Source organism: Helianthus annuus, chromosome 17, assembly GCF_002127325.2.
Source record: "Helianthus annuus cultivar XRQ/B chromosome 17, HanXRQr2.0-SUNRISE, whole genome shotgun sequence".
NCBI lineage: Eukaryota > Viridiplantae > Streptophyta > Magnoliopsida > Asterales > Asteraceae > Helianthus > Helianthus annuus.
Genome location: NC_035449.2, coordinates 111,923,290 through 111,933,002, shown reverse-complemented (window position 1 = coordinate 111,933,002; position 9,713 = coordinate 111,923,290).

Genomic DNA, 9,713 nt, shown 5'->3' with positions numbered 1-9,713 from the left:
CCCAAGTGTGTTTTGAGGCCCGTTTTGAATTTACGTTGTTATTTATATGGATGTAATGGGAGGAAGATAATTAGTTTTGAGTTTAATGAAAAGTCATTTTTTTCTCCCAATTCACTTGTGAGTGTCTTGAGTGTGAAACCCCCAATTTTCGGTATTCCACAAGAATCAACGAATTTTGGAAGAATTGTTCCTGGTATTCTGTGTGAATCAACAGGTCCAATTTCATATCCCATTTCCTAGTCTACATCAGTATTGTTGTGTATTTTAGAGTATTTTGACATATTTGAGCGTATGCTGACGTATTTTAGCTTATTTTAACTTATTTTTAGGTTATTTTAACCTATTTCGGTGTATTTTAATGTATTTCGGTGTATTTTAGCGTATTTTAACATATTTTATCCTCATTTGACGTATTTTAGTGTATTGCAACATATTTTAGCATATTTTCATGTATTTTAGTGTATTTTAACGTATTTTACGTATTTTAGAGTATTTTAGCGTATTTTCGCATATTATAGCGTACTTTGGGAACGACAATAGGGCCCACGGATCTTATGCGCACCTGAGACCGACCTCTGGATTACACGTTCTCCGAAATCGATTTGGGTTACGCGTTGAATTTTAATATTAAAAACTGTAGGATCGTGTGATGACCCGAACGAGTCGTTCAGAGGGGTTTTAATCTGTTTCAGAGACGGAAACTAAGAAACAGATGTGGAAAACAGCTTAATACACTTTAATATGCCTTGTATATTGATCTGCAACTGTTTACAATTAGACGGCACTTCGGCAGCACCTCGGTACCGGAATTACACAACTGATCTAACTGATTTCGCTCGAACGACCTATGACCTGTTTATAGTGTTCTGATTCCGCTTGAACATGCTCAAGCGGAATCACCATTCAAGCGAAATCTCTTTAAATGTCACTCAAGCGGAATTACAACTATCTGATTTCGCTTGAAAGTACACATTCCACTTTCAAGCGGAATCACATCTAATTCAACCTAAAACTTCTATTTTCTTGTACAACGTGCCCTGATCTAACATATCTAGTACACGACTCGATACAAGACGAAGTCGACAGATGCATGCACCAACAGACTCCCCCTCAGATGTTGACGAGTCTTAAGTGTCGAGTCTTCGCATCTTCAGTCTTTATCAGTCTTCGGGCTTCCTTCACTCTTTCTCTAACAGACTCCTCCTTTCGATGTGCTAAAATTGTAATCAAGCTTTCTAATTATCTTGATCACATCCCTTGATTCAGAGTCCTCAGGTATCGAAACCTGACTCTTCTCAACTTTCAAATTTCTTTGATGTTGTTCCAAGATCGTGACCTGGCTCTTATCCAGCTCAGGTTATCTGCACATTCTCTTCCTCAAAGTAAATTTCACAATTTTAATATAAAGATATAAGCACCAACTCAGACTCCCCTTCAAAATGATCATCATGTTTAGCACTTGGAATTTTGAAAATCAGCTTTTCAATATCAGCTGTCAAAAATCTTTTTAAATTTTTCAAAATTTATGCTAAAACACACTGAAAATCTTTTTGGATTTTTGAAACTTGAAAGAAATACAGTAAAGAAATATTTACAGACAATATTTTTGTGAGTTTGTGTAAGAGGATCATATCAGTTTTTGAGACAAAATCACCAACACCGTTAAGCTTCATTTCATTTTAAGTTCTAAACAATTCACTTAGATTATCAGTATACAGATCCACTTAAATTTTCACACAAATTTCAACTGCTTTGAGATACGATATTAATGTCTTAATCACTTAAACTTATTCGTGTGTCCCACTACTTGAATATACTCCCGTATCCAGATCCCAATATTCAGTCTTACAGGTGAGTATACCACAGATGATATCTGTAAAGGGGTTAAATGTGAAACCGTGAGAGCTCAGGTTAGAACTTTCGTTCAGCAGAGAGATGATGGCTCGACTTTTGGTGTGTCCCCTTTAGAGGATCTTTTCTTCAACAGTACATGATTAGCATTTTTCAATGTTTCATCATTTTTTGTACTGAAGGCGATGCTATATTTCAAGCAATACGGAAAGTATTATACGGGGACTAGGTCAGAATTTTCATTCAGCAGAAGTCCCGAGATAATACCCCAGATATCACTGAGTATAAAGACCTAGTATCTCAGAAAGAGGGACCTTACAAACAAGATTTCGGGGGTTACCCATATATCCAAGAAATGTTACCCACAAAATAAGCAAGTTTGAATTTAGGTTTATATCTCGTCTCAATTTACTAAATGTGCAAAAACCTACTGGCATATCCGTAGTGAGATTGTTTATCACATTTTTTAACTTTCCATTTCTTTAGCATGTTGTGATAGTCCACTGATGTACTATCATTTCCTCTTTTTTCAACAAAACTCATTTTTGATTTTATCATGTTTTTGACTTTTACAAATTTTCTAATGATTTTGGATTTTCTGAAATTTTTAAATTTTTACTCCCCCTAAAATGCAAACACATTTAATGAAATTTGAAAACAAACTATACAGGAAAAATTGACAACTGATATCGAATCACTTCAAATCTCCATCCACTTGGCATAAACAATCAGAACTCCCCTTTTCAATAAACTATTTTCCCATTTAGATTTCAAAACACTTAAGTTTGTTTCAATCAAAATGTTTTTTTCGGAAAATAAGTTTTTGTTAAAACCACTTGCAAGTTCGGGGTTCATCATCTTGCTTTTTCAGAAATATCAAATGTATGAAGATTACATCAAGTTCAACTTAATGACCTTGATGAATCACTAGTAAGATCCAACCTCTTACCACTTGTAAGTTTATTCACACCATTTAACCACATGTAGGAATAAAACATCTACACAAATTCATTTAACCATAAAGATGCCGATTCCTGCTTCACACTTACCAACCTGGAAGCTCCGGCAAGTCACACTTAACCTGTAAAATATAAAAATTTTGAGATTCATTTCACAAAATCAATTTAAGAAAGATGCCGATTCCTGATCCGCGATTACAAACTTGGGATCTCCGGCAAGTCAGGTTTTTCAATGAAAGAAAATGTCCACCCAAGCCTGACCAGCCTTGGGTGATACCAACTCATCTCTAGTTAGGGTGTATGTTGCTTTCTTTGTAGCATAAAAGTCTTTTACCCCTTTAACTTTCCTATCAATCATTTTTCCAAAAATTTTCTTTACATTCCCATTAAACGCTTTCTCAACATCAAATTCATTCTTTTTAGAATAAAATTGATTCGAGATCTCAACTTTCCCAATCTTTTGTTTAAAATTTTCAGTCCTCAATGGTGGAAAATTTTCATCATTCATTGAAGGAACTGAGTTTTCACTCTTTTTATCAACATGTGGCTCCTCTGATTTTGTGCAATCAGATTCATTGCCAGATTTTGCTTCAGATTTCTTAACAACCCATTTTTGGTTGTCAAGTTTCACACTTCTCCTGTAAAACTTCTTTGAACATTCACCAACTTCATAAATTGAATTTTTGAACACTTTAAATTTCTCAGTTGGTGGTTCGGTTTTATCAACAACCACTTCTTTTAGTTTTCCAGAAACTCCCTGTTTAGTTTTTGTTGCTAACGGACAGTTCCATGCAATGTGACCAACTTCATTGCATCTAAAACAGGTTCTGGTTTCTTTTATCTGAACTTCATTTTTCTTCTTCTCAGCAAGAAATTCTTGATTTGATTGTCACCAGAATGAGCTCTTCTTTTCCTCCTCAGCAGACGGTCCTGAAACAAATTTTGTTTTTTTATAGATTTTCTCATTTTTATAATTTTCAGGTGGAATAAAACCCAATCCTTTCTTTTTGTAATTACCATTATGATTTGATTTCTTTTGAAAGTCTAAACCATAATTACAACCTATTTTCTTGTTTATCCTTTGTTGAACCCTTGAGGTGTATTTTTTAGGTTTTTCAGAAGGATTTAAATCTTTTATTTCAGAAATATTGATTTCTATTAATGTGAAAACCTTTTTGATCAGATTAGTTTTAACACCTCTTATTGGAAACTCTTTATCAAAATATAATTTGTTAGAATCATTCAAAGTATATACAACTTTAAATGTTTCGTCATTCAAATTGGATTTCGATAACAAAAAATCTTTACTATAAATCCGTTTTCCCAACGATTTTGAACTCTTTTCAGATGAACTCGAACTCCTAACTGACAAACACGAACTTTCGGACTCGGACTTTGACTCTGACTCCTCATCCTTATCCAACACCTGATCGACCATTCTTTTAATTAATTCGGACTCATGATCTGTGTCGGACGCTGTGAATGTGATGTCAATGTTGTCTGGTAATACATCGGTTAACTTGGACTCTAACTTTATATTGACTGCCTTTTTTACTTGTTCCTCATTTGGTTTTCTAGGCGAGTATCCTTCCCAAATTGGAGGCGGACACTTATTATAACAGACACTCTGTTTCTTAGCAGTATCCTTTTTCTTTGACTTCTTGTCTTCAAATGCTTCAAAACCTGCAACAATTGGATAAATTCTGTCATTTATATAATCAGAACTTGTATAACTTCTCAACAATTGTTGGACCGGTTACATGACCCTAAATAGTCAAGTTGAGTAGTTCATCATCATTTACAAGGGCGGAATCAATGTAAACAACATCAAACAGCTTGTTTCCTTTCAAGCTTTTACTTTACTGATTAATCCTGAGCTTTTGCACAGTCAAATAACATACGGACAACACCTCAACTCAGAAACAGCTCTCTAATTCCGCTCCAAATGAACACACCACTCACATATATATAGGAGTCTGATTCCGCTTGAAACTGGTTCAAGCGGAACCTCCTGATTTCGCTCCAAATGATCTCAAGCGCAATCACTATGTTTGGTGGTTCAAGCGGAATATCAAATTTTCTGATTTCGCTTGAAGTGGACATGCCCACTTTCAAGCGGAATCACATACTAAATACGTAATATCTTGTTTTCCGTGCACAGTTCAATCCTATCTAGACCTAAGACTCGATTAAGACGTAGTTAACAGACACTTGATGCACCAACAGACTCCCCCTTGGATGTTGACGAAGTCTTCAGCGTCGAGTCTTCAGTCTTTGTCTCCTTCCAAATTGTCTTTCTTGTAAAAGCTCTCTTCAAATCTTCAATCTTCAATCTTCAAACTCCCTTTTGTGTGTTGTTCCAGAATCTAGACTCCCCTTTCACAGACTCCCCCTCTCGATAAGCTGGGATCTAGGGTCGTAATCGGGCTCAAACTTTAACATTTTGTTGCCATGGGGATGTTGAATCCTGTTTCTCAAACATGTAACATTACAATCTATACCAATTTAAAATTTTACAACTGTTCATCAGTTCTAGAAATCCACTTAAAGTATTAAGGTCCAAGTTAATGACCCTGATTACTCAATTAATCTACCAAGTCCAACTTAATGACCTTGGTTGATCTTTGACAAAACAAACTGATTTTTGTTCAAGAGTTTTCAAACATTTTCTGAAAATTACAAGTATCAAGTTAATGAACTTATTTTTGACTTTTCAACAATCAAATTTTTAAGATAAGCTCTCCTCATCCTCCAGTCAAGAAACTTCCCGCATCTGCTTCAGCTTTTGAAAATCTAACAATCAACTCTCCACTTAGGTTTGTCAGAAAAATAAAGCAGAAAGAAAATCTTTTTGGATTTTCAATAAGATTTCTAAACTAGAAATGAAATACATAAACTTAAATGCAGATTGTAATGAAAGTAAAATATTTACAAACATATTTTTGGTGAGTGTGTTAGGGAATCATATCAGCTATCAGACAAGTCACTAGTACCGTTAAGCTTTAATTTCATACTCGGAATTAAACAACTCACGTAGATTGTCGATATGCTGATCCACTTTAAATTCTCACACAATTTTCAATCTATTCAGGATACGAATTAGATGTTTTAGGAACTGAAACTCATTCATGTGTCCCACCTCTTGAATATACTCCCGTATCTAGAATCCCAATATTCAGTCTTACAGGTGAGTATATCACAGATGATATCTGTAAGGGGTTAGATGCGAAACCGTGAGAGCTCAAGTCAGAACTTCCGTTCAGCAAAGAGATGACGGTTCGAATTTTGGTGTGTCCCCTTTAGAGGATCTTTTGTTTCAACAGCACACGATTATCATTTTGCAATGTTTCATCGTTTTTTATGCTGAGGGTGATGCTATGTTTCCAGCAATGCGAAAAGTATTATTCGGGGACTAGGCCAGAACTTCCATTCAGCAGAAGTCCCGGAATAATACCCCAGATATCACTGAGTATAAAGACCTAGTATTTCAGAAAGAGGGACCTTTCAAACAAGATTTCAAGGGTTACATATATATCCAAGTAGTGTTCCCCACAAAATAAGCAACTTTGAATTTTTATGTTTATATCCCGAACAAACCTACTAAATGTGTAAAAACCTATCGACACATCATCAGCGAGACTGTTTAACACTTTTGAACTTTACAAATCTTTAGCGTACTGTAACTGTCAAACTAATGTACTATCATTTTCCCTGTTTACACAAACTCATTTTCAGTTTTCTATTGTTTTTGGATTTTGAAATTTTCTCATGTTTTTGTATTTTTGAATTTTTTACTGTTTTTGTATTTTCTGAAAATATTTACTTACTCCCCCTAAATACCAAAACAAGTAAAAATCGACAAACCATTGCAGATTGTTTCTCAGCTTCATCTACAACAGTACCTTTATCAACGCCACTAATTCCATCCGACACTGAGGAAAGCATCATACCATTCAGTTTTAAAAGATATTTAAATCGAGTTTTATCAAAAGCTTTGGTATGTAAATCAGCTTTCTGTTCGTCAGTGTGGATTTTCTCAATTCGTATCAACTTCTTCTCGAAGCAATCTCGGATGAAGTGATGTCGAATTTCTATATGTTTAGTTTTAGCGTGATGTACTGGATTTTTAGTTATATTAATAGCGGCCTCATTATCAACAAAGATAGGTGTGTTAAGAAACTACAAACCGTAGTCGCGCATCTGTTGCTGTATTGACAAGATCTGAGAGCAGCAACTGCTAGCAGATACGTACTGCGCTTCACATGTGGATAGCTCCACAGACGTTTGCTTCTTACACTGCCAGGTAACCAAACGAGGTCCAAAGAACTGGCATCCTGCTGTTGTTGATTTTGCATTGACTTTGCAGCATCCGAAATCTGAATCGGAATACCCTTCGAGCGTAAAGTCGCCTTTTCTAGGATACCACAACCCCAATGATGGAGTTCCTTTCAGGTACCGAAATATCCTCTTCACAATGACCATGTGCGAAGCTTTCGGGTTAGATTGAAATCTTGCTGCGAGGCACGTTGGATACATTATTTCGGGTCTTGAAGCAGTTAAGTACATCAATGAACCGATCATGGAACGATAAAACGTTTCATCTGCCCTGGCTCCGGTGGAATCTGGGTGTATCCCATGATTTGTTGCTAATGGGGTTGACGCTGGAGTAGAACCTGACATTCCAAATTTCTCTAGAATATCATGAACATACTTAGTCTGGTGAATGAAAATTCCCTCAGGTAGTTGATCAACTTCAAGACCCAAGAAGAATTTCATCTCTCCCATTGATGACATTTCGAATTTTTGCTTCATCACTTGTTCAAAATCTTTCCTCATTTGTTGACCCAAATATTATGTCGTCCACGTATATTTGAACTATCAGAAGATGTCCGTCGACCTCTTTAGTGAAGAGAGTGGCATCCACTTTTCCACAAATGAAGTTGTTGGCAAGTAGGTGTTGAGACAAAGTCTCGTACCAAGCTCTCAGGGCCTGGTGTAAACCATACAGCGCTTTGTCCAGCAAGTAGACCTTGTTTTTGTGGATTGGATCGGTAAAGCCCGGTGGCTGTCCGACATATACCTCCTCGTTAACCTTCGTATAAAGAAACGCCGATTTTACATCTAGCTGATATACTTTGAAGTTCTTCCAAGATGCAAATGCCAGGAAAATTCTGATTGCTTCTAGTCGAGCCACAGGAGCGTACACTTCAGTAAAATCAATCCCCTCTGTTGACTAAAGCCCTGGACAACGAGTCGAACTTTGTTACGTACAACAACTCCTCTATCGTCTCTCTTACATTTAAATACCCATTTTGTGTTGACCTTCCTGTGACCATCAGGCAAATCCACTAACTTCCACACTCCCAACTTTTCAAACTGACTTAACTCTTCTTGCATAGCATTGACCCAAGAATCTTCAGTTAGCGCCTCTTTGTAAATTCCCAATTCGATCTACGAAATAAAACAACTTAAAGAAAATTCAGTTTGTAAAGGTGCTACTGTAGAATAAAAACATGTAAGGCCTTGGTCAATTTGACGTCTAGTACGAATGCCTGATTGCAACTCTCCAATGATTAGCTCCTCTGGATGGTATGAAAGAGTTCTTGGCATCACTTCGCTCGGAACATCTACATCGCCTTCCAGATTAGTAACATTCTGATTTGCACCTTGTTCACTGATAGGATCTGTTTGACTTGAACTCTGAATTTGCTCCCCCTCAGAATCTGAATCGCCACGATCAAATATCGGCATATTCTCAGATTCTTGATTATCATTCTGTTCTGTCTGATTATCATGAGCAACTTCATTTTATTGGACATCATCATGTTCACCAGCATTACTTGGACCTGCTTCGTTGTCATTCGAAGTTTGTCATGGTCGCATTGAATACTCATCTGGGAACCTTTCCTGCGATGACTCGTATTCCCTCAGAATATCCAACTCATCAAAGAAATCTTCTTCTTCTTCTTCTGGTTCTTCCATCACGTCAAACGAATCCCACAAAGTGTCATAATGATAACGCCATGAATCTCCAGGATTCTGCGGCGGCATTGTATTACCTTAACATTCAACATTTGGAGCTTCAATAATCCGCTTTTCACTTGGAACGAAAACACGTCGTAGAGGACTTGCATAACCAATGAATATTCCCTCAACACTCTTCGGACCAAACTTTCCAAAAGGCTCTAGAACAGTACAGGGTGATTCGAACGGTTCAAGATACTTCAGATTAGGTTTGCGGTTATTGATCAACTCAAAGCACGTTTTGTTGAATTTCTTGACAGTGAGAACTCTGTTGAGCGTATAGCATGCGGCGGAAACAGCTTCTGCCCAAAAATTTATTGGAAGCTTTGAATCTGCAAGCATTGTTCTAGCCGTCTCGATTAGTGTCCTGTTTTTGCGTTCTGCGACTCCATTCTGCTGTGGAGTGTACGGAGCACTAAACTCATGCAATATACCTCTTTCATCACAAAATTCTTCCATCTTATTGTTCTTGAATTCAGTACCATTATCACTTCTGATTCTTTTGATACGCCTTTGGTACAGATTTTTAACTTTCTTGAACATCGCCATCAAACTGTCATACGTTTCATCTTTTGATTTCAAGAATGATACCCACGAAAATCTGGAATAATCGTCAGTAACCACAAGACAGTAGTAATCTCCTGTAATACTTTTGACATTCACAGGACCAAACAAATCCATGTGAAGTCTCTCCAGAGGTCTTGTAACTGAATTGACTTGCTTTTTAGGATGTGACTTCTTCTTCTGCTTGCCTTTGATGCATCTAATGCACTCCCCTTCCAGATGAAATCCTTTGACATGAACACCCAAAACTAAGTCGTTATGCACCAGGTGATTCATTTTTCGTAGATGTATATGGCCCATTTTCCGGTGCCACAA